The sequence below is a fragment of the Mesoplodon densirostris genome, chromosome 5 (assembly GCF_025265405.1).
Source record: "Mesoplodon densirostris isolate mMesDen1 chromosome 5, mMesDen1 primary haplotype, whole genome shotgun sequence".
NCBI lineage: Eukaryota > Metazoa > Chordata > Mammalia > Artiodactyla > Ziphiidae > Mesoplodon > Mesoplodon densirostris.
In genome coordinates, this window is record NC_082665.1 from 74,121,500 (window position 1) to 74,143,029 (window position 21,530).

The window sequence follows — 21,530 nt, forward strand, 5'->3', positions numbered from 1 at the left end:
GCCGGCAAGCCCTCCCCAGGTGTGCCTGGGTTGAGGTCAATATAAACAGCACTCCAGGCAACAATAGCCCCTGCAGCTGTGCCTGACTCCATATTCTCGGCCCCGTCAGCAGTCTCGGGGCTGTGCTGGTGGGAGGGTGTGAGGGTCCACGGCTTTGTTGGTGGCCCGGTGTGAGTGGGGCTCTGCTGGACTTTCTGCAGGAGTTGCCAGGCTGCCACCTGTAAAGAAGAGGATGTGTCACCCATAACTTCCACTGGAATTTCTCTCCGGGCTGAGGAAGGAAAAAAAGGAGTGGGGGCCGGGACAGGAGGGGTATCTCAGGCAGGGAAATGGAAAGCTTCCAGAAGAGTGCCCGGGGCCAGGACCATCCTGGTTGGCCTGCAGGCAGCAAGTTGGTCTGCGTGCTGTCGCTGGTGTGGCTCCACGGCCCTTCTTCTAGGCTTTCAAGCCCTTGTACATATTCAGGTGTTTTACCTGGGAAGGGTGGGAACAGTTCAGCAGCAGCTGGCCTGGGGCTCAGCTCACGTTTACTCACAGAGGCCTCGGCATGGTCCCCCAGCTTTTAAATGAGGACGCTCCTTGCATGGGGGGCCGGGCTGTGGTTGTATGGGAGATGATTCCCCACCACTGACCAATTTCAGGATTGTTTACCGCTGGAACAAGTGCCTTGGTAGTGCTTTCCTCTGTATAACTGTTTGGTTTAGGTTTTTTTTTTCTTTCTTGGTTCAAGTTAGATTTTATTCCTCTTTTATGTATTTATAGATATAAGCATGGGAATAATTCATTCATATAAATACATCTGTGTGAATGGAAGAACTTTCTTCTGTTTTATTTTTAAAAATTTTGAAATATAATTTTATTTATTTTTTATACAGCAGGTTATTATTAGTTATCTATTTTATGCATATACATGTATACAGGTCAATCCCAATCTCCCAACTCATCCCACCACCACCACTCCATGGCTTCCCCCACTTGGTGTCCATACGTTTGTTCTCTACCTCTGTGTCTCTATTTCTGCCCTGCAAACCAGTTCATCTGTACCATTTTTCTAGGTTCCACATATATGCATTAATATGGAATATTTGTTTTTCTCTTTCTGATTTACTTCACTCTGTATGACAGACTCTAGATCCATCGACTTCTCTACAAATGACCCAGTTTCATTCCTTTTTATGGTTTAGTAATATTCCATTTTATATATGTACCACATCTTTATCCATTCGTCTGTCTGTGGGCATTTAGGTTGCTTCCATTACCTGGGTATGGTAAATAGTGCTGCAATGAACATTGTGGTGAATGTGTCTTTTTGATTTATGCTTTTCACTGGGTATATGCCCAGAAGTGGGATTGCTGGATCCTATGGTAATTCTCTTTTTAGTTTTTTAAAGGAACCTCCATACTGTTCTCCATAGTGACTGTATCAATTTACCTTCCCACCAATAGTGGAAGAGGGTTCCTTTTTTCCACACCCTCCCCAGAATTTGTTGTTTGTAGATTTTCTGATGATGCCAATTCTAACAGGTGTGAGGTCTTACCTCATTGTCGTTTGGATTTGCATTTCTCTAATAATTAGTGATGTTGAGCAGCTTTTCATGTGCGTCTTTGCCATCTCTGTGACTTCTTTGAAGAAACGTCTATTTAGATCTTCTGCCCATTTTTGTATTAGGTTGTTTGTTTTATTAATATTAAGCTGCGTGAGCTGTTTATATATATTGGAGATTAAACCTTTGTCCATTGATTCGTTTGCGAAAGTTTTCGCCCATTCTGAGTGTTGTCTTTTTCCATTCCCGTTTTTTTAACCAAAAAAGAAAGAAAGAAAAAGAAGCAGAACACTAATGTGCGTGAAATATGCCTCTTGAAACTGTCGTTTTGAAATATGGACGTCTTTTGAATTTTTTGGTCGATATATGACCCCAGGATTTGTTTTCAGGGCAGGTGTCATTTACAGGCCTGCAACGATTTTGAATATCCACTGACCATTAGCGCTGGGATTAAAGCTGCTGTTGTGTGAAACGGCCACAAGGTGGCAGCAGTTCTCGCTTACCAAATCTGGTTACTAGGGCAACAGAGCCTCAATGGAAGTCGTGTTCTAGATTGGAATTTAGAATGGAATGTGCCAGGATAAAGCCCCTCAAGTTTGTCTCACTACTTCTTGATTGTGTTTTTAATTTAATTTTTTATTTTTTATTACAGCAAGTTTGATGACAACGTTTGGCTTGTTGTAGGTGTGCAAGATGTGGTTCTTTTACACATATACATAGGTCTGTTCTTCCTGGGACCCTTTTCCCATGTACGTTATGACAGAATGTTGAGTAGTCTTCTCTTGGTATTCTGTAGGTCTTTGGTGATTATATATTTCACCTGTGTTTGTATATGTCTGTTAACCCCAATATCGTAATGAATCCAATCCTCACACCTTTCCATTGGTGAACCATAAGTTTGTTTAATGAATCTGTGATTGCCCTTCTCCGTGGAAATATCTGCCCTGGTATCAATTTTTACGTAACACCTATAAGTGATATCCTACGATATGTGTCTTTCACTTTCTGACTTACTACAAGTCACGTGATTACCTCTAGACTCATCTACGGTGCTGCAAATGGCATTGTGTCCTTTTTTCCCTTGGCTAATATTCTGTCTTAGCGAGGTCCTTTTTCTGCAATGTGATTCCCTGAGGGCTGAGGATTAGCTGACCTGTGCAGCCTGACCCTGCCGGCAAGCCCTCCCCAGCTGTGCCTGGGTTGAGGTCAATATAAACAGCACTGCAGGCAGCAATAGCCCCTGCAGCTGTGCCTGACTCCATATTCTCTGCCCCGTCAGCAGTCTCGGGGCTGTGCTGGTGGGAGGGTGTGAGGGTCCACGGCTTTGTTGGTGGACCGGTGTGAGTGGGGCTCTGCTGGACTTTCTGCAGGAGTTGCCAGGCTGCCACCTGTAAAGAAGAGGATGTGTCACCCATAACTTCCACTGGAATTTCTCTCCGGGCTGAGGAAGGAAAAAAAGGAGTGGGGGCCGGGACAGGAGGGGTATCTCAGGCAGGGAAATGGAAAGCTTCCAGAAGAGTGCCCGGGGCCAGGACCATCCTGGCTGGCCTGCAGTCAGCAAGTTGGCCTGCGTGCTGTTGCTGGTGTGGCTCCACGGCCCTTCCTCTAGGCTTTCAAGCCCTTGTACATATTCAGGTGTTTTACCTGGGAAGGGTGGGAACAGTTCAGCAGCAGCTGGCCTGGGGCTCAGCTCACGTTTACTCACAGAGGCCTCGGCATGGTCCCCCAGCTTTTCAATGAGGACGCTCCTTGCATGGGGGGCGGGGCTGCTGGTTGTATGGGAGATGATTCCCCACCACTGACCAATTTCAGGATTGTTTACCGCTGGAACAAGTGCCTTGGTAGTGTTTTCCTCTGTATAACTGTTTGGTTTAGGTTTTTTTTTTCTTTCTTGGTTCAAGTTAGATTTTATTCCTCTTTTATGTATTTATAGATATAAGCATGGGAATAATTCATTCATATAAATACATCTGTGTGAATGGAAGAACTTTCTTCTGTTTTATTTTTAAAAATTTTGAAATATAATTTTATTTATTTTTTTATACAGCAGGTTATTATTAGTTATCTATTTTATGCATATACATGTATACAGGTCAATCCCAATCTCCCAACTCATCCCACCACCACCACTCCATGGCTGCCCCCACTTGGTGTCCATACGTTTGTTCTCTACCTCTCTGTCTCTATTTCTGCCCTGCAAACCAGTTCATCTGTACCATTTTTCTAGGTTCCACATATATGCATTAATATGGAATATTTGTTTTTCTCTTTCTGATTTACTTCACTCTGTATGACAGTCTCTAGATCCATCGACTTCTCTACAAATGACCCAGTTTCATTCCTTTTTATGGTTTAGTAATATTCCATTTTATTTATGTACCACATCTTTATCCATTCGTCTGTCTGTGGGCATTTAGGTTGCTTCCATTACCTGGCTATGGTAAATAGTGCTGCAATGAACATTTTGGTGAATGTGTCTTTTTGAGTTATGGTTTTCTCTGGGTATATGCCCAGAAGTGGGATTGCTGGATCCTATGTTAATTCTCTCTTTAGTTTTTTAAAGGAACCTCCATACTGTTCTCCATAGTGACTGTATCAATTTACCTTCCCACCAATAGTGGAAGAGGGTTCCTTTTGTCCACACCCTCCACAGAATTTGTTGTTTGTAGATTTTCTGATGATGCCAATTCTAACAGGTGTGAGGTCTTACCTCATTGTCGTTTGGATTTGCATTTCTCTAATAATTAGTGATGTTGAGCAGCTTTTCATGTGCGTCTTTGCCATCTCTGTGACTTCTTTGAAGAAACGTCTATTTAGATCTTCTGCCCATTTTTGTATTGGGTTGTTTGTTTTATTAATATTAAGCTGCGTGAGCTGTTTATATATATTGGAGATTAAACCTTTGTCCATTGATTCGTTTGCGAAAGTTTTCACCCATTCTGAGTATTGTCTTTTTCCATTCCCGTTTTTTTAACCAAAAAAGAAAGAAAGCAAAAGAAGCAGAACACTAATGTGCGTGAAATATGCCTCTTGATACTGTCGTTTTGAAATATGGACGTCTTTTGAATTTTTTGGTCGATATATGACCCCAGGATTTGTTTTCAGGGCAGGTGTCATTTACAGGCCTGCAACGATTTTGAATATCCACTGACCATTAGCGCTGGGATTAAAGCTGCTGTTGTGTGAAACGGCCACAAGGTGGCAGCAGTTCTCGCTTACCAAATCTGGTTACTAGGGCAACAGAGCCTCAATGGAAGTCGTGTTCTAGATTGGAATTTAGAATGGAATGTGCCAGGAGAAAGCCCCTCAAGTTTGTCTCACTACTTCTTGATTGTGTTTTTAATTTAATTTTTTATTTTTTATTACAGCAAGTTTGATGACAACGTTTGGCTTGTTGTAGGTGTGCAAGATGTGGTTCTTTTACACATATACATAGGTCTGTTCTTCCTGGGACCCTTTTCCCATGTACGTTATGACAGAATGTTGAGTAGTCTTCTCTTGGTATTCCGTAGGTCTTTGGTGATTATATATTTCACCTGTGTTTGTATATGTCTGTTAACCCCAATATCGTAATGAATCCAATCCTCACACCTTTCCATTGGTGAACCATAAGTTTGTTTAATGAATCTGTGATTGCCCTTCTCCGTGGAAATATCTGCCCTGGTATCAATTTTTACGTAACACCTATAAGTGATATCCTACGATATGTGTCTTTCACTTTCTGACTTACTACAAGTCATGTGATTACCTCTAGACTCATCTACGGTGCTGCAAATGGCATTGTGTCCTTTTTTCCCTTGGCTAATATTCTGTCTTAGCGAGGTCCTTTTTCTGCAATGTGATTCCCTGAGGGCTGAGGATTAGCTGACCTGGGCAGCCTGACCCTGCCGGCAAGCCCTCCCCAGGTGTGCCTGGGTTGAGGTCAATATAAACAGCACTCCAGGCAACAATAGCCCCTGCAGCTGTGCCTGACTCCATATTCTCTGCCCCGTCAGCAGTCTCGGGGCTGTGCTGGTGGGAGGGTGTGAGGGTCCACGGCTTTGTTGGTGGCCCGGTGTGAGTGGGGCTCTGCTGGACTTTCTGCAGGAGTTGCCAGGCTGCCACCTGTAAAGAAGAGGATGTGTCACCCATAACTTCCACTGGAATTTCTCTCCGGGCTGAGGAAGGAAAAAAAGGAGTGGGGGCCGGGACAGGAGGGGTATCTCAGGCAGGGAAATGGAAAGCTTCCAGAAGAGTGCCCGGGGCCAGGACCATCCTGGCTGGCCTGCAGGCAGCAAGTTGGTCTGCGTGCTGTCGCTGGTGTGGCTCCACGGCCCTTCTTCTAGGCTTTCAAGCCCTTGTACATATTCAGGTGTTTTACCTGGGAAGGGTGGGAACAGTTCAGCAGCAGCTGGCCTGGGGCTCAGCTCACGTTTACTCACAGAGGCCTCGGCATGGTCCCCCAGCTTTTCAATGAGGACGCTCCTTGCATGGGGGGCCGGGCTGCTGGTTGTATGGGAGATGATTCCCCACCACTGACCAATTTCAGGATTGTTTACCGCTGGAACAAGTGCCTTGGTAGTGCTTTCCTCTGTATAACTGTTTGGTTTAGGTTTTTTTTTTCTTTCTTGGTTCAAGTTAGATTTTATTCCTCTTTTATGTATTTATAGATATAAGCATGGGAATAATTCATTCATATAAATACATCTGTGTGAATGGAAGAACTTTCTTCTGTTTTATTTTTAAAAATTTTGAAATATAATTTTATTTATTTTTTATACAGCAGGTTATTATCAGTTATCTATTTTATGCATATACATGTATACAGGTCAATCCCAATCTCCCAACTCATCCCACCACCACCACTCCATGGCTTCCCCCACTTGGTGTCCATACGTTTGTTCTCTACCTCTGTGTCTCTATTTCTGCCCTGCAAACCAGTTCATCTGTACCATTTTTCTAGGTTCCACATATATGCATTAATATGGAATATTTGTTTTTCTCCCTCTGATTTACTTCACTCTGTATGACAGACTCTAGATCCATCGACTTCTCTACAAATGACCCAGTTTCATTCCTTTTTATGGTTTAGTAATATTCCATTTTATATATGTACCACATCTTTATCCATTCGTCTGTCTGTGGGCATTTAGGTTGCTTCCATTACCTGGGTATGGTAAATAGTGCTGCAATGAACATTGTGGTGAATGTGTCTTTTTGATTTATGCTTTTCACTGGGTATATGCCCAGAAGTGGGATTGCTGGATCCTATGGTAATTCTCTTTTTAGTTTTTTAAAGGAACCTCCATACTGTTCTCCATAGTGACTGTATCAATTTACCTTCCCACCAATAGTGGAAGAGGGTTCCTTTTTTCCACACCCTCCCCAGAATTTGTTGTTTGTAGATTTTCTGATGATGCCAATTCTAACAGGTGTGAGGTCTTACCTCATTGTCGTTTGGATTTGCATTTCTCTAATAATTAGTGATGTTGAGCAGCTTTTCATGTGCGTCTTTGCCATCTCTGTGACTTCTTTGAAGAAACGTCTATTTAGATCTTCTGCCCATTTTTGTATTGGGTTGTTTGTTTTATTAATATTAAGCTGCGTGAGCTGTTTATATATATTGGAGATTAAACCTTTGTCCATTGATTCGTTTGCGAAAGTTTTCGCCCATTCTGAGTGTTGTCTTTTTCCATTCCCGTTTTTTTAACCAAAAAAGAAAGAAAGCAAAAGAAGCAGAACACTAATGTGCGTGAAATATGCCTCTTGATACTGTCGTTTTGAAATATGGACGTCTTTTGAATTTTTTGGTCGATATATGACCCCAGGATTTGTTTTCAGGGCAGGTGTCATTTACAGGCCTGCAACGATTTTGAATATCCACTGACCATTAGCGCTGGGATTAAAGCTGCTGTTGTGTGAAACGGCCACAAGGTGGCAGCAGTTCTCGCTTACCAAATCTGGTTACTAGGGCAACAGAGCCTCAATGGAAGTCGTGTTCTAGATTGGAATTTAGAATGGAATGTGCCAGGAGAAAGCCCCTCAAGTTTGTCTCACTACTTCTTGATTGTGTTTTTAATTTAATTTTTTATTTTTTATTACAGCAAGTTTGATGACAACGTTTGGCTTGTTGTAGGTGTGCAAGATGTGGTTCTTTTACACATATACATAGGTCTGTTCTTCCTGGGACCCTTTTCCCATGTACGTTATGACAGAATGTTGAGTAGTCTTCTCTTGGTATTCCGTAGGTCTTTGGTGATTATATATTTCACCTGTGTTTGTATATGTCTGTTAACCCCAATATCGTAATGAATCCAATCCTCACACCTTTCCATTGGTGAACCATAAGTTTGTTTAATGAATCTGTGATTGCCCTTCTCCGTGGAAATATCTGCCCTGGTATCAATTTTTACGTAACACCTATAAGTGATATCCTACGATATGTGTCTTTCACTTTCTGACTTACTACAAGTCATGTGATTACCTCTAGACTCATCTACGGTGCTGCAAATGGCATTGTGTCCTTTTTTCCCTTGGCTAATATTCTGTCTTAGCGAGGTCCTTTTTCTGCAATGTGATTCCCTGAGGGCTGAGGATTAGCTGACCTGGGCAGCCTGACCCTGCCGGCAAGCCCTCCCCAGGTGTGCCTGGGTTGAGGTCAATATAAACAGCACTCCAGGCAACAATAGCCCCTGCAGCTGTGCCTGACTCCATATTCTCTGCCCCGTCAGCAGTCTCGGGGCTGTGCTGTTGGGAGGGTGTGAGGGTCCACGGCTTTGTTGGTGGCCCGGTGTGAGTGGGGCTCTGCTGGACTTTCTGCAGGAGTTGCCAGGCTGCCACCTGTAAAGAAGAGGATGTGTCACCCATAACTTCCACTGGAATTTCTCTCCGGGCTGAGGAAGGAAAAAAAGGAGTGGGGGCCGGGACAGGAGGGGTATCTCAGGCAGGGAAATGGAAAGCTTCCAGAAGAGTGCCCGGGGCCAGGACCATCCTGGCTGGCCTGCAGGCAGCAAGTTGGTCTGCGTGCTGTCGCTGGTGTGGCTCCACGGCCCTTCTTCTAGGCTTTCAAGCCCTTGTACATATTCAGGTGTTTTACCTGGGAAGGGTGGGAACAGTTCAGCAGCAGCTGGCCTGGGGCTCAGCTCACGTTTACTCACAGAGGCCTCGGCATGGTCCCCCAGCTTTTCAATGAGGACGCTCCTTGCATGGGGGGCCGGGCTGCTGGTTGTATGGGAGATGATTCCCCACCACTGACCAATTTCAGGATTGTTTACCGCTGGAACAAGTGCCTTGGTAGTGCTTTCCTCTGTATAACTGTTTGGTTTAGGTTTTTTTTTTCTTTCTTGGTTCAAGTTAGATTTTATTCCTCTTTTATGTATTTATAGATATAAGCATGGGAATAATTCATTCATATAAATACATCTGTGTGAATGGAAGAACTTTCTTCTGTTTTATTTTTAAAAATTTTGAAATATAATTTTATTTATTTTTTATACAGCAGGTTATTATTAGTTATCTATTTTATGCATATATATGTATACAGGTCAATCCCAATCTCCCAACTCATCCCACCACCACCACTCCATGGCTTCCCCCACTTGGTGTCCATACGTTTGTTCTCTACCTCTGTGTCTCTATTTCTGCCCTGCAAACCAGTTCATCTGTACCATTTTTCTAGGTTCCACATATATGCATTAATATGGAATATTTGTTTTTCTCTTTCTGATTTACTTCACTCTTTTTGACAGACTCTAGATCCATCGACTTCTCTACAAATGACCCAGTTTCATTCCTTTTTATGGTTTAGTAATATTCCATTTTATATATGTACCACATCTTTATCCATTCGTCTGTCTGTGGGCATTTAGGTTGCTTCCATTACCTGGGTATGGTAAATAGTGCTGCAATGAACATTGTGGTGAATGTGTCTTTTTGATTTATGCTTTTCACTGGGTATATGCCCAGAAGTGGGATTGCTGGATCCTATGGTAATTCTCTTTTTAGTTTTTTAAAGGAACCTCCATACTGTTCTCCATAGTGACTGTATCAATTTACCTTCCCACCAATAGTGGAAGAGGGTTCCTTTTTTCCACACCCTCCCCAGAATTTGTTGTTTGTAGATTTTCTGATGATGCCAATTCTAACAGGTGTGAGGTCTTACCTCATTGTCGTTTGGATTTGCATTTCTCTAATAATTAGTGATGTTGAGCAGCTTTTCATGTGTGTCTTTGCCATCTCTGTGACTTCTTTGAAGAAACGTCTATTTAGATCTTCTGCCCATTTTTGTATTGGGTTGTTTGTTTTATTAATATTAAGCTGCGTGAGCTGTTTATATATATTGGAGATTAAACCTTTGTCCATTGATTCGTTTGCGAAAGTTTTCGCCCATTCTGAGTGTTGTCTTTTTCCATTCCCGTTTTTTTAACCAAAAAAGAAAGAAAGCAAAAGAAGCAGAACACTAATGTGCGTGAAATATGCCTCTTGATACTGTCGTTTTGAAATATGGACGTCTTTTGAATTTTTTGGTCGATATATGACCCCAGGATTTGTTTTCAGGGCAGGTGTCATTTACAGGCCTGCAACGATTTTGAATATCCACTGACCATTAGCGCTGGGATTAAAGCTGCTGTTGTGTGAAACGGCCACAAGGTGGCAGCAGTTCTCGCTTACCAAATCTGGTTACTAGGGCAACAGAGCCTCAATGGAAGTCGTGTTCTAGATTGGAATTTAGAATGGAATGTGCCAGGAGAAAGCCCCTCAAGTTTGTCTCACTACTTCTTGATTGTGTTTTTAATTTAATTTTTTATTTTTTATTACAGCAAGTTTGATGACAACGTTTGGCTTGTTGTAGGTGTGCAAGATGTGGTTCTTTTACACATATACATAGGTCTGTTCTTCCTGGGACCCTTTTCCCATGTACGTTATGACAGAATGTTGAGTAGTCTTCTCTTGGTATTCCGTAGGTCTTTGGTGATTATATATTTCACCTGTGTTTGTATATGTCTGTTAACCCCAATATCGTAATGAATCCAATCCTCACACCTTTCCATTGGTGAACCATAAGTTTGTTTAATGAATCTGTGATTGCCCTTCTCCGTGGAAATATCTGCCCTGGTATCAATTTTTACGTAACACCTATAAGTGATATCCTACGATATGTGTCTTTCACTTTCTGACTTACTACAAGTCATGTGATTACCTCTAGACTCATCTACGGTGCTGCAAATGGCATTGTGTCCTTTTTTCCCTTGGCTAATATTCTGTCTTAGCGAGGTCCTTTTTCTGCAATGTGATTCCCTGAGGGCTGAGGATTAGCTGACCTGGGCAGCCTGACCCTGCCGGCAAGCCCTCCCCAGGTGTGCCTGGGTTGAGGTCAATATAAACAGCACTCCAGGCAACAATAGCCCCTGCAGCTGTGCCTGACTCCATATTCTCTGCCCCGTCAGCAGTCTCGGGGCTGTGCTGTTGGGAGGGTGTGAGGGTCCACGGCTTTGTTGGTGGCCCGGTGTGAGTGGGGCTCTGCTGGACTTTCTGCAGGAGTTGCCAGGCTGCCACCTGTAAAGAAGAGGATGTGTCACCCATAACTTCCACTGGAATTTCTCTCCGGGCTGAGGAAGGAAAAAAAGGAGTGGGGGCCGGGACAGGAGGGGTATCTCAGGCAGGGAAATGGAAAGCTTCCAGAAGAGTGCCCGGGGCCAGGACCATCCTGGCTGGCCTGCAGGCAGCAAGTTGGTCTGCGTGCTGTCGCTGGTGTGGCTCCACGGCCCTTCTTCTAGGCTTTTAAGCCCTTGTACATATTCAGGTGTTTTACCTGGGAAGGGTGGGAACAGTTCAGCAGCAGCTGGCCTGGGGCTCAGCTCACGTTTACTCACAGAGGCCTCGGCATGGTCCCCCAGCTTTTCAATGAGGACGCTCCTTGCATGGGGGGCCGGGCTGCTGGTTGTATGGGAGATGATTCCCCACCACTGACCAATTTCAGGATTGTTTACCGCTGGAACAAGTGCCTTGGTAGTGCTTTCCTCTGTATAACTGTTTGGTTTAGGTTTTTTTTTTCTTTCTTGGTTCAAGTTAGATTTTATTCCTCTTTTATGTATTTATAGATATAAGCATGGGAATAATTCATTCATATAAATACATCTGTGTGAATGGAAGAACTTTCTTCTGTTTTATTTTTAAAAATTTTGAAATATAATTTTATTTATTTTTTATACAGCAGGTTATTATTAGTTATCTATTTTATGCATATATATGTATACAGGTCAATCCCAATCTCCCAACTCATCCCACCACCACCACTCCATGGCTTCCCCCACTTGGTGTCCATACGTTTGTTCTCTACCTCTGTGTCTCTATTTCTGCCCTGCAAACCAGTTCATCTGTACCATTTTTCTAGGTTCCACATATATGCATTAATATGGAATATTTGTTTTTCTCTTTCTGATTTACTTCACTCTGTATGACAGACTCTAGATCCATCGACTTCTCTACAAATGACCCAGTTTCATTCCTTTTTATGGTTTAGTAATATTCCATTTTATATATGTACCACATCTTTATCCATTCGTCTGTCTGTGGGCATTTAGGTTGCTTCCATTACCTGGGTATGGTAAATAGTGCTGCAATGAACATTGTGGTGAATGTGTCTTTTTGATTTATGCTTTTCACTGGGTATATGCCCAGAAGTGGGATTGCTGGATCCTATGGTAATTCTCTTTTTAGTTTTTTAAAGGAACCTCCATACTGTTCTCCATAGTGACTGTATCAATTTACCTTCCCACCAATAGTGGAAGAGGGTTCCTTTTTTCCACACCCTCCCCAGAATTTGTTGTTTGTAGATTTTCTGATGATGCCAATTCTAACAGGTGTGAGGTCTTACCTCATTGTCGTTTGGATTTGCATTTCTCTAATAATTAGTGATGTTGAGCAGCTTTTCATGTGCGTCTTTGCCATCTCTGTGACTTCTTTGAAGAAACGTCTATTTAGATCTTCTGCCCATTTTTGTATTGGGTTGTTTGTTTTATTAATATTAAGCTGCGTGAGCTGTTTATATATATTGGAGATTAAACCTTTGTCCATTGATTCGTTTGCGAAAGTTTTCGCCCATTCTGAGTGTTGTCTTTTTCCATTCCCGTTTTTTTAACCAAAAAAGAAAGAAAGCAAAAGAAGCAGAACACTAATGTGCGTGAAATATGCCTCTTGATACTGTCGTTTTGAAATATGGACGTCTTTTGAATTTTTTGGTCGATATATGACCCCAGGATTTGTTTTCAGGGCAGGTGTCATTTACAGGCCTGCAACGATTTTGAATATCCACTGACCATTAGCGCTGGGATTAAAGCTGCTGTTGTGTGAAACGGCCACAAGGTGGCAGCAGTTCTCGCTTACCAAATCTGGTTACTAAGGCAACAGAGCCTCAATGGAAGTCGTGTTCTAGATTGGAATTTAGAATGGAATGTGCCAGGAGAAAGCCCCTCAAGTTTGTCTCACTACTTCTTGATTGTGTTTTTAATTTAATTTTTTATTTTTTATTACAGCAAGTTTAATGACAACGTTTGGCTTGTTGTAGGTGTGCAAGATGTGGTTCTTTTACACATATACATAGGTCTGTTCTTCCTGGGACCCTTTTCCCATGTACGTTATGACAGAATGTTGAGTAGTCTTCTCTTGGTATTCCGTAGGTCTTTGGTGATTATATATTTCACCTGTGTTTGTATATGTCTGTTAACCCCGATATAGTAATTAATCCAATCCTCACACCTTTCCATTGGTGAACCATAAGTTTGTTTAATGAATCTGTGATTGCCCTTCTCCGTGGAAATATCTGCCCTGGTATCAATTTTTACGTAACACCTATAAGTGTTATCCTACGATATGTGTCTTTCACTTTCTGACTTACTACAAGTCATGTGATTACCTCTAGACTCATCTACGGTGCTGCAAATGGCATTGTGTCCTTTTTTCCCTTGGCTAATATTCTGTCTTAGCGAGGTCCTTTTTCTGCAATGTGATTCCCTGAGGGCTGAGGATTAGCTGACCTGGGCAGCCTGACCCTGCCGGCAAGCCCTCCCCAGGTGTGCCTGGGTTGAGGTCAATATAAACAGCACTCCAGGCAACAATAGCCCCTGCAGCTGTGCCTGACTCCATATTCTCTGCCCCGTCAGCAGTCTCGGGGCTGTGCTGGTGGGAGGGTGTGAGGGTCCATGGCTTTGTTGGTGGCCCGGTGTGAGTGGGGCTCTGCTGGACTTTCTGCAGGAGTTGCCAGGCTGCCACCTGTAAAGAAGAGGATGTGTCACCCATAACTTCCACTGGAATTTCTCTCCGGGCTGAAGAAGGAAAAAAAGGAGTGGGGGCCGGGACAGGAGGGGTATCTCAGGCAGGGAAATGGAAAGCTTCCAGAAGAGTGCCCGGGGCCAGGACCATCCTGGCTGGCCTGCAGGCAGCAAGTTGGTCTGCGTGCTGTCGCTGGTGTGGCTCCACGGCCCTTCTTCTAGGCTTTCAAGCCCTTGTACATATTCAGGTGTTTTATCTGGGAAGGGTGGGAACAGTTCAGCAGCAGCTGGCCTGGGGCTCAGCTCACGTTTACTCACAGAGGCCTCGGCATGGTCCCCCAGCTTTTCAATGAGTACGCTCCTTGCGTGGTGGGCGGGGCTGCTGGTTGTATGGGAGATGATTCCCCACCACTGACCAATTTCAGAATTGTTTACCGCTAGAACAAGTGCCTTGGTAGGGTTTTCCTCTGTATAAGTGTTTGGTTTAAGGTTTTTTTTTTCTGGTTCAAGTTAGATTTTATTCCTCTTTTATGTATTTATATATATAAGCATGGGAATAATTCATTCATATAAATACATCTGTGTGAATGGAAAAACTTTTTTTGTTTTATTTTTTAAAATTTTGAAATTTAATTTAATTTATTTTTTTATACAGCAGGTTATTATTAGTTATCTATTTTATGCATATACATGTATACAGGTCAATCCCAATCTCCCAACTTTTCCCACCACCACCACCCCATGGCTTCCTCCACTTGGTGTCCATACGTTTGTTCTCTACCTCTGTGTCTCTATTTCTGCCCTGCAAACCAGTTCATCTGTACCATTTTTCTAGCTTTCACATATATGCATTAATATACAATATTTGTTTTTCTCTTTCTGACTTACTTGACTCTGTATGACAGTCTCTAAATCCATCGACTTCTCTACAAATGACCCAGTTTCATTCCTTTTTATGGCTGAGTAATATTCCATTTTATATATGTACCACATCTTTATCCATTCGTCTGTCTGTGGGCATTTAGGTTGCTTCCATTACCTGGCTATTGTAAATAGTGCTGCAATGAACATTGTGGTGAATGTGTCTTTTTGAGTTATGGTTTTCTCTGGGTATATGCCCAGAAGTGGGATTGCTGGATCCTATGTTAATTCTCTTTTTAGTTTTTTAAAGGAACCTCCATACTGTTCTCCATAGTGACTGTATCAATTTACCTTCCCACCAATAGTGGAAGAGGGTTCCTTTTGTCCACACCCTCCCCAGAATTTGTTGTTTGTAGATTTTCTGATGATGCCGATTCTAACAGGTGTGGGGTCATACCTCATTGTCGTTTGGATTTGCATTTCTCTAATAATTAGTGATGTTGAGCAGCTTTTCATGTGCGTCTTGGCCATCTCTGTGACTTCTTTGAAGAAACGTCTATTTAGATCTTCTGCCCATTTTTGTATTGGGTTGTTTGTTTTATTAATATTAAGCTGCGTGAGCTGTTTATATATATTGGAGATTAAACCTTTGTCCATTGATTCGTTTGCGAACGTTTTCGCCCATTCTGAGGGTTGCCTTTTTCCATTCCCGTTTTTTTAACCAAAAAAGAAAGAAAGCAAAAGAAGCAGAACACTGATGTGCGTGAAATATGCCTCTTGAAACTGTCGTTTTGAAATATGGATGTCTTTTGAATTTTTTGGTCGATATATGACCCCAGGATTTGTTTTCAGGGCAGGTGTCATTTACAGGCCTGCAACGATTTTGAATATCCACTGACCATTAGCGCTGGGATTAAAGCTGCTGTTGTGTGAAACGGCCACAAGGTGGCAGCAGTTCTCGCTTACCAAATCTGGTTAATAGGGCAACAGAGCCTCAATGGAAGTCGTGTTCTAGATTGGAATTTAGAATGGAATGTGCCAGGAGAAAGCCCCTCATGTTTGTCTCTCTACTTCTTGTTCGTGTTTTTAATTTAATTTTTTATTTTTTATTACAGCAAGTTTGATGACAGCGTTTGGCTTGTTGTAGGTGTGCAAGATGTGGTTCTTTTACACATATACATAGGTCTGTTTTTCCTGGGACCCTTTTCCCATGTACGTTATGACAGAATGTTGAGTAGCCTTCTCTTGATATTCCGTAGGTCTTTGGTGATTATATATTTCACCTGTGTTTGTATATGTCTGTTAACCCCGATATCGTAATGAATCCAATCCTCACACCTTTCCATTGGTGAACCATACGTTTGTTTAATGAATCTGTGATTGCCCTTCTCCGTGGAAATATCTGCCCTGGTATCAATTTTTACGTAACACCTATAAGTGTTATCCTACGATATGTGTCTTTCACTTTCTGACTTACTACAAGTCACGTGATTACCTCTAGACTCATCTACGGTGCTGCAAATGGCATTGTGTCCTTTTTTCCCTTGGCTAATATTCTATCTTAGCGAGGTCCCTTTTCTGCAATGTGATTCCCTGAGGGCTGAGGATTAGCTGACCTGGGCAGCCTGACCCTGCCGGCAAGCCCTCCCCAGGTGTGCCTGGGTTGAGGTCAATATAAACAGCACTCCAGGCAGCAATAGCCCCTGCAGCTGTGCCTGACTCCATATTCTCTGCCCACTCAGCAGTCTCGGGGCTGTGCTGGTGGGATGGTGTGAGGGTCCAAGGCTTTGTTGCTGGCCCGGTGTGAGTGGGGCTCTGCTGGACTTTCTGCAGGAGTTGCCAGGCTGCCACCTGTAAAGAAGAGGATGTGTCACCCATAACTTCCACTGGAATTTCTCTCCGGGCTGAGGAAGGAAAAAAGGAGTGGGGGCTGGGACAGGAGGGGTATATCAGGCAGGGAAATGGAAAGCTTCCAGAAGAGCGCCCGGGGACAGGACCATTCTGGCTGGCCTGCAGGCAGCAAGTTGGCCTGCGTGCTGTTGCTGGTGTGGCTCCACGGCCCTTCCTCTAGTCATTCAAGCCGTTGTACATATTCAGGTGTTTTACCTGGGAAGGGTGGGAACAGTTCAGCAGCAGCTGGCCTGGGGCTCAGCTCACGTTTACTCACAGAGGCCTCGGCATGGTCCCCCAGCTTTGCAATGAGGACGCTCCTTGCGTGGGGTGCGGGGCTGCTGGTTGTCTGGGAGATGATTCCCCACCACTGACCAATTTCAGAATTGTTTACCGCTGGAAGAAGTGCCTTGGTAGTGTTTTCCTCTGTATAACTGTTTGGTTTAGGCTTTTTTTTCTTTCTTGGTTCAAGTTAGATTTTATTCCTCTTTTATGTATTTATAGATATAAGCATGGGAATAATTCATTCATATAAATACATCTGTGTGAATGGAAGAACTTTCTTCTGTTTTATTTTTAAAAATTTTGAAATATAATTTTATTTATTTTTTTATACAGCAGGTTATTATTAGTTATCTATTTTATGCATATACATGTATACAGGTCAATCCCAATCTCCCAACTCATCCCACCACCACCACTCCATGGCTTCCCCCACTTGGTGTCCATACGTTTGTTCTCTACCTCTGTGTCTCTATTTCTGCCCTGCAAACCAGTTCATCTGTACCATTTTTCTAGGTTCCACATATATGCATTAATATGGAATATTTGTTTTTCTCTTTCTGATTTACTTCACTCTGTATGACAGTCTCTAGATCCATCGACTTCTCTACAAATGACCCAGTTTCATTCCTTTTTATGGTTTAGTAATATTCCATTTTATATATGTACCACATCTTTATCCATTCGTCTGTCTGTGGGCATTTAGGTTGCTTCCATTACCTGGGTATGGTAAATAGTGCTGCAATGAACATTGTGGTGAATGTGTCTTTTTGATTTATGCTTTTCACTGGCTATATGCCCAGAAGTGGGATTGCTGGATCCTATGGTAATTCTCTTTTTAGTTTTTTAAAGGAACCTCCATACTGTTCTCCATAGTGACTGTATCAATTTACCTTCCCACCAATAGTGGAAGAGGGTTCCTTTTGTCCACACCCTCCCCAGAATTTGTTGTTTGTAGATTTTCTGATGATGCCAATTCTAACAGGTGTGAGGTCTTACCTCATTGTCGTTTGGATTTGCATTTCTCTAATAATTAGTGATGTTGAGCAGCTTTTCATGTGCGTCTTTGCCATCTCTGTGACTTCTTTGAAGAAACGTCTATTTAGATCTTCTGCCCATTTTTGTATTGGGTTGTTTGTTTTATTAATATTAAGCTGCGTGAGCTGTTTATATATATTGGAGATTAAACCTTTGTCCATTGATTCGTTTGCGAAAGATTTCGCCCATTCTGAGTGTTGTCTTTTTCCATTCCCGTTTTTTTAACCAAAAAAGAAAGAAAGCAAAAGAAGCAGAACACTAATGTGCGTGAAATATGCCTCTTGAAACTGTCGTTTTGAAATATGGACGTCTTTTGAATTTTTTGGTCGATATATGACCCCAGGATTTGTTTTCAGGGCAGGTGTCATTTACAGGCCTGCAACGATTTTGAATATCCACTGACCATTAGCGCTGGGATTAAAGCTGCTGTTGTGTGAAACGGCCACAAGGTGGCAGCAGTTCTCGCTTACCAAATCTGGTTACTAGGGCAACAGAGCCTCAATGGAAGTCGTGTTCTAGATTGGAATTTAGAATGGAATGTGCCAGGAGAAAGCCCCTCAAGTTTGTCTCACTACTTCTTGATTGTGTTTTTAATTTAATTTTTTATTTTTTATTACAGCAAGTTTGATGACAGCGTTTGGCTTGTTGTAGGTGTGCAAGATGTGGTTCTTTTACACATATACATAGGTCTGTTTTTCCTGGGACCCTTTTCCCATGTACGTTATGACAGAATGTTGAGTAGCCTTCTCTTGATATTCCGTAGGTCTTTGGTGATTATATATTTCACCTGTGTTTGTATATGTCTGTTAACCCCGATATCGTAATGAATCCAATCCTCACACCTTTCCATTGGTGAACCATACGTTTGTTTAATGAATCTGTGATTGCCCTTCTCCGTGGAAATATCTGCCCTGGTATCAATTTTTACGTAACACCTATAAGTGTTATCCTACGATATGTGTCTTTCACTTTCTGACTTACTACAAGTCACGTGATTACCTCTAGACTCATCTACGGTGCTGCAAATGGCATTGTGTCCTTTTTTCCCTTGGCTAATATTCTATCTTAGCGAGGTCCCTTTTCTGCAATGTGATTCCCTGAGGGCTGAGGATTAGCTGACCTGGGCAGCCTGACCCTGCCGGCAAGCCCTCCCCAGGTGTGCCTGGGTTGAGGTCAATATAAACAGCACTCCAGGCAGCAATAGCCCCTGCAGCTGTGCCTGACTCCATATTCTCTGCCCACTCAGCAGTCTCGGGGCTGTGCTGGTGGGATGGTGTGAGGGTCCAAGGCTTTGTTGCTGGCCCGGTGTGAGTGGGGCTCTGCTGGACTTTCTGCAGGAGTTGCCAGGCTGCCACCTGTAAAGAAGAGGATGTGTCACCCATAACTTCCACTGGAATTTCTCTCCGGGCTGAGGAAGGAAAAAAGGAGTGGGGGCTGGGACAGGAGGGGTATATCAGGCAGGGAAATGGAAAGCTTCCAGAAGAGCGCCCGGGGACAGGACCATTCTGGCTGGCCTGCAGGCAGCAAGTTGGCCTGCGTGCTGTTGCTGGTGTGGCTCCACGGCCCTTCCTCTAGTCATTCAAGCCGTTGTACATATTCAGGTGTTTTACCTGGGAAGGGTGGGAACAGTTCAGCAGCAGCTGGCCTGGGGCTCAGCTCACGTTTACTCACAGAGGCCTCGGCATGGTCCCCCAGCTTTGCAATGAGGACGCTCCTTGCGTGGGGTGCGGGGCTGCTGGTTGTCTGGGAGATGATTCCCCACCACTGACCAATTTCAGAATTGTTTACCGCTGGAAGAAGTGCCTTGGTAGTGTTTTCCTCTGTATAACTGTTTGGTTTAGGCTTTTTTTTCTTTCTTGGTTCAAGTTAGATTTTATTCCTCTTTTATGTATTTATAGATATAAGCATGGGAATAATTCATTCATATAAATACATCTGTGTGAATGGAAGAACTTTCTTCTGTTTTATTTTTAAAAATTTTGAAATATAATTTTATTTATTTTTTTATACAGCAGGTTATTATTAGTTATCTATTTTATGCATATACATGTATACAGGTCAATCCCAATCTCCCAACTCATCCCACCACCACCACTCCATGGCTTCCCCCACTTGGTGTCCATACGTTTGTTCTCTACCTCTGTGTCTCTATTTCTGCCCTGCAAACCAGTTCATCTGTACCATTTTTCTAGGTTCCACATATATGCATTAATATGGAATATTTGTTTTTCTCTTTCTGATTTACTTCACTCTGTATGACAGTCTCTAGATCCATCGACTTCTCTACAAATGACCCAGTTTCATTCCTTTTTATGGTTTAGTAATATTCCATTTTATATATGTACCACATCTTTATCCATTCGTCTGTCTGTGGGCATTTAGGTTGCTTCCATTACCTGGGTATGGTAAATAGTGCTGCAATGAACATTGTGGTGAATGTGTCTTTTTGATTTATGCTTTTCACTGGCTATATGCCCAGAAGTGGGATTGCTGGATCCTATGGTAATTCTCTTTTTAGTTTTTTAAAGGAACCTCCATACTGTTCTCCATAGTGACTGTATCAATTTACCTTCCCACCAATAGTGGAAGAGGGTTCCTTTTGTCCACACCCTCCCCAGAATTTGTTGTTTGTAGATTTTCTGATGATGCCAATTCTAACAGGTGTGAGGTCTTACCTCATTGTCGTTTGGATTTGCATTTCTCTAATAATTAGTGATGTTGAGCAGCTTTTCATGTGCGTCTTTGCCATCTCTGTGACTTCTTTGAAGAAACGTCTATTTAGATCTTCTGCCCATTTTTGTATTGGTTTGTTTGTTTTATTAATATTAAGCTGCGTGAGCTGTTTATATATATTGGAGATTAAACCTTTGTCCATTGATTCGTTTGCGAAAGTTTTCGCCCATTCTGAGTGTTGTCTTTTTCCATTCCCGTTTTTTTAACCAAAAAAGAAAGAAAGCAAAAGAAGCAGAACACTAATGTGCCTGAAATATGCCTCTTGAAACTGTCGTTTTGAAATATGGACGTCTTTTGAATTTTTTGGTCGATATATGACCCCAGGATTTGTTTTCAGGGCAGGTGTCATTTACAGGCCTGCAACGATTTTGAATATCCACTGACCATTAGCGCTGGGATTAAAGCTGCTGTTGTGTGAAACGGCCACAAGGTGGCAGCAGTTCTCGCTTACCAAATCTGGTTACTAGGGCAACAGAGCCTCAATGGAAGTCGTGTTCTAGATTGGAATTTAGAATGGAATGTGCCAGGAGAAAGCCCCTCAAGTTTGTCTCACTACTTCTTGATTGTGTTTTTAATTTAATTTTTTATTTTTTATTACAGCAAGTTTGATGACAACGTTTGGCTTGTTGTAGGTGTGCAAGATGTGGTTCTTTTACACATATACATAGGTCTGTTCTTCCTGGGACCCTTTTCCCATGTACGTTATGACAGAATGTTGAGTAGTCTTCTCTTGGTATTCCGTAGGTCTTTGGTGATTATATATTTCACCTGTGTTTGTATATGTCTGTTAACCCCAATATCGTAATGAATCCAATCCTCACACCTTTCCATTGGTGAACCATAAGTTTGTTTAATGAATCTGTGATTGCCCTTCTCCGTGGAAATATCTGCCCTGGTATCAATTTTTACGTAACACCTATAAGTGATATCCTAC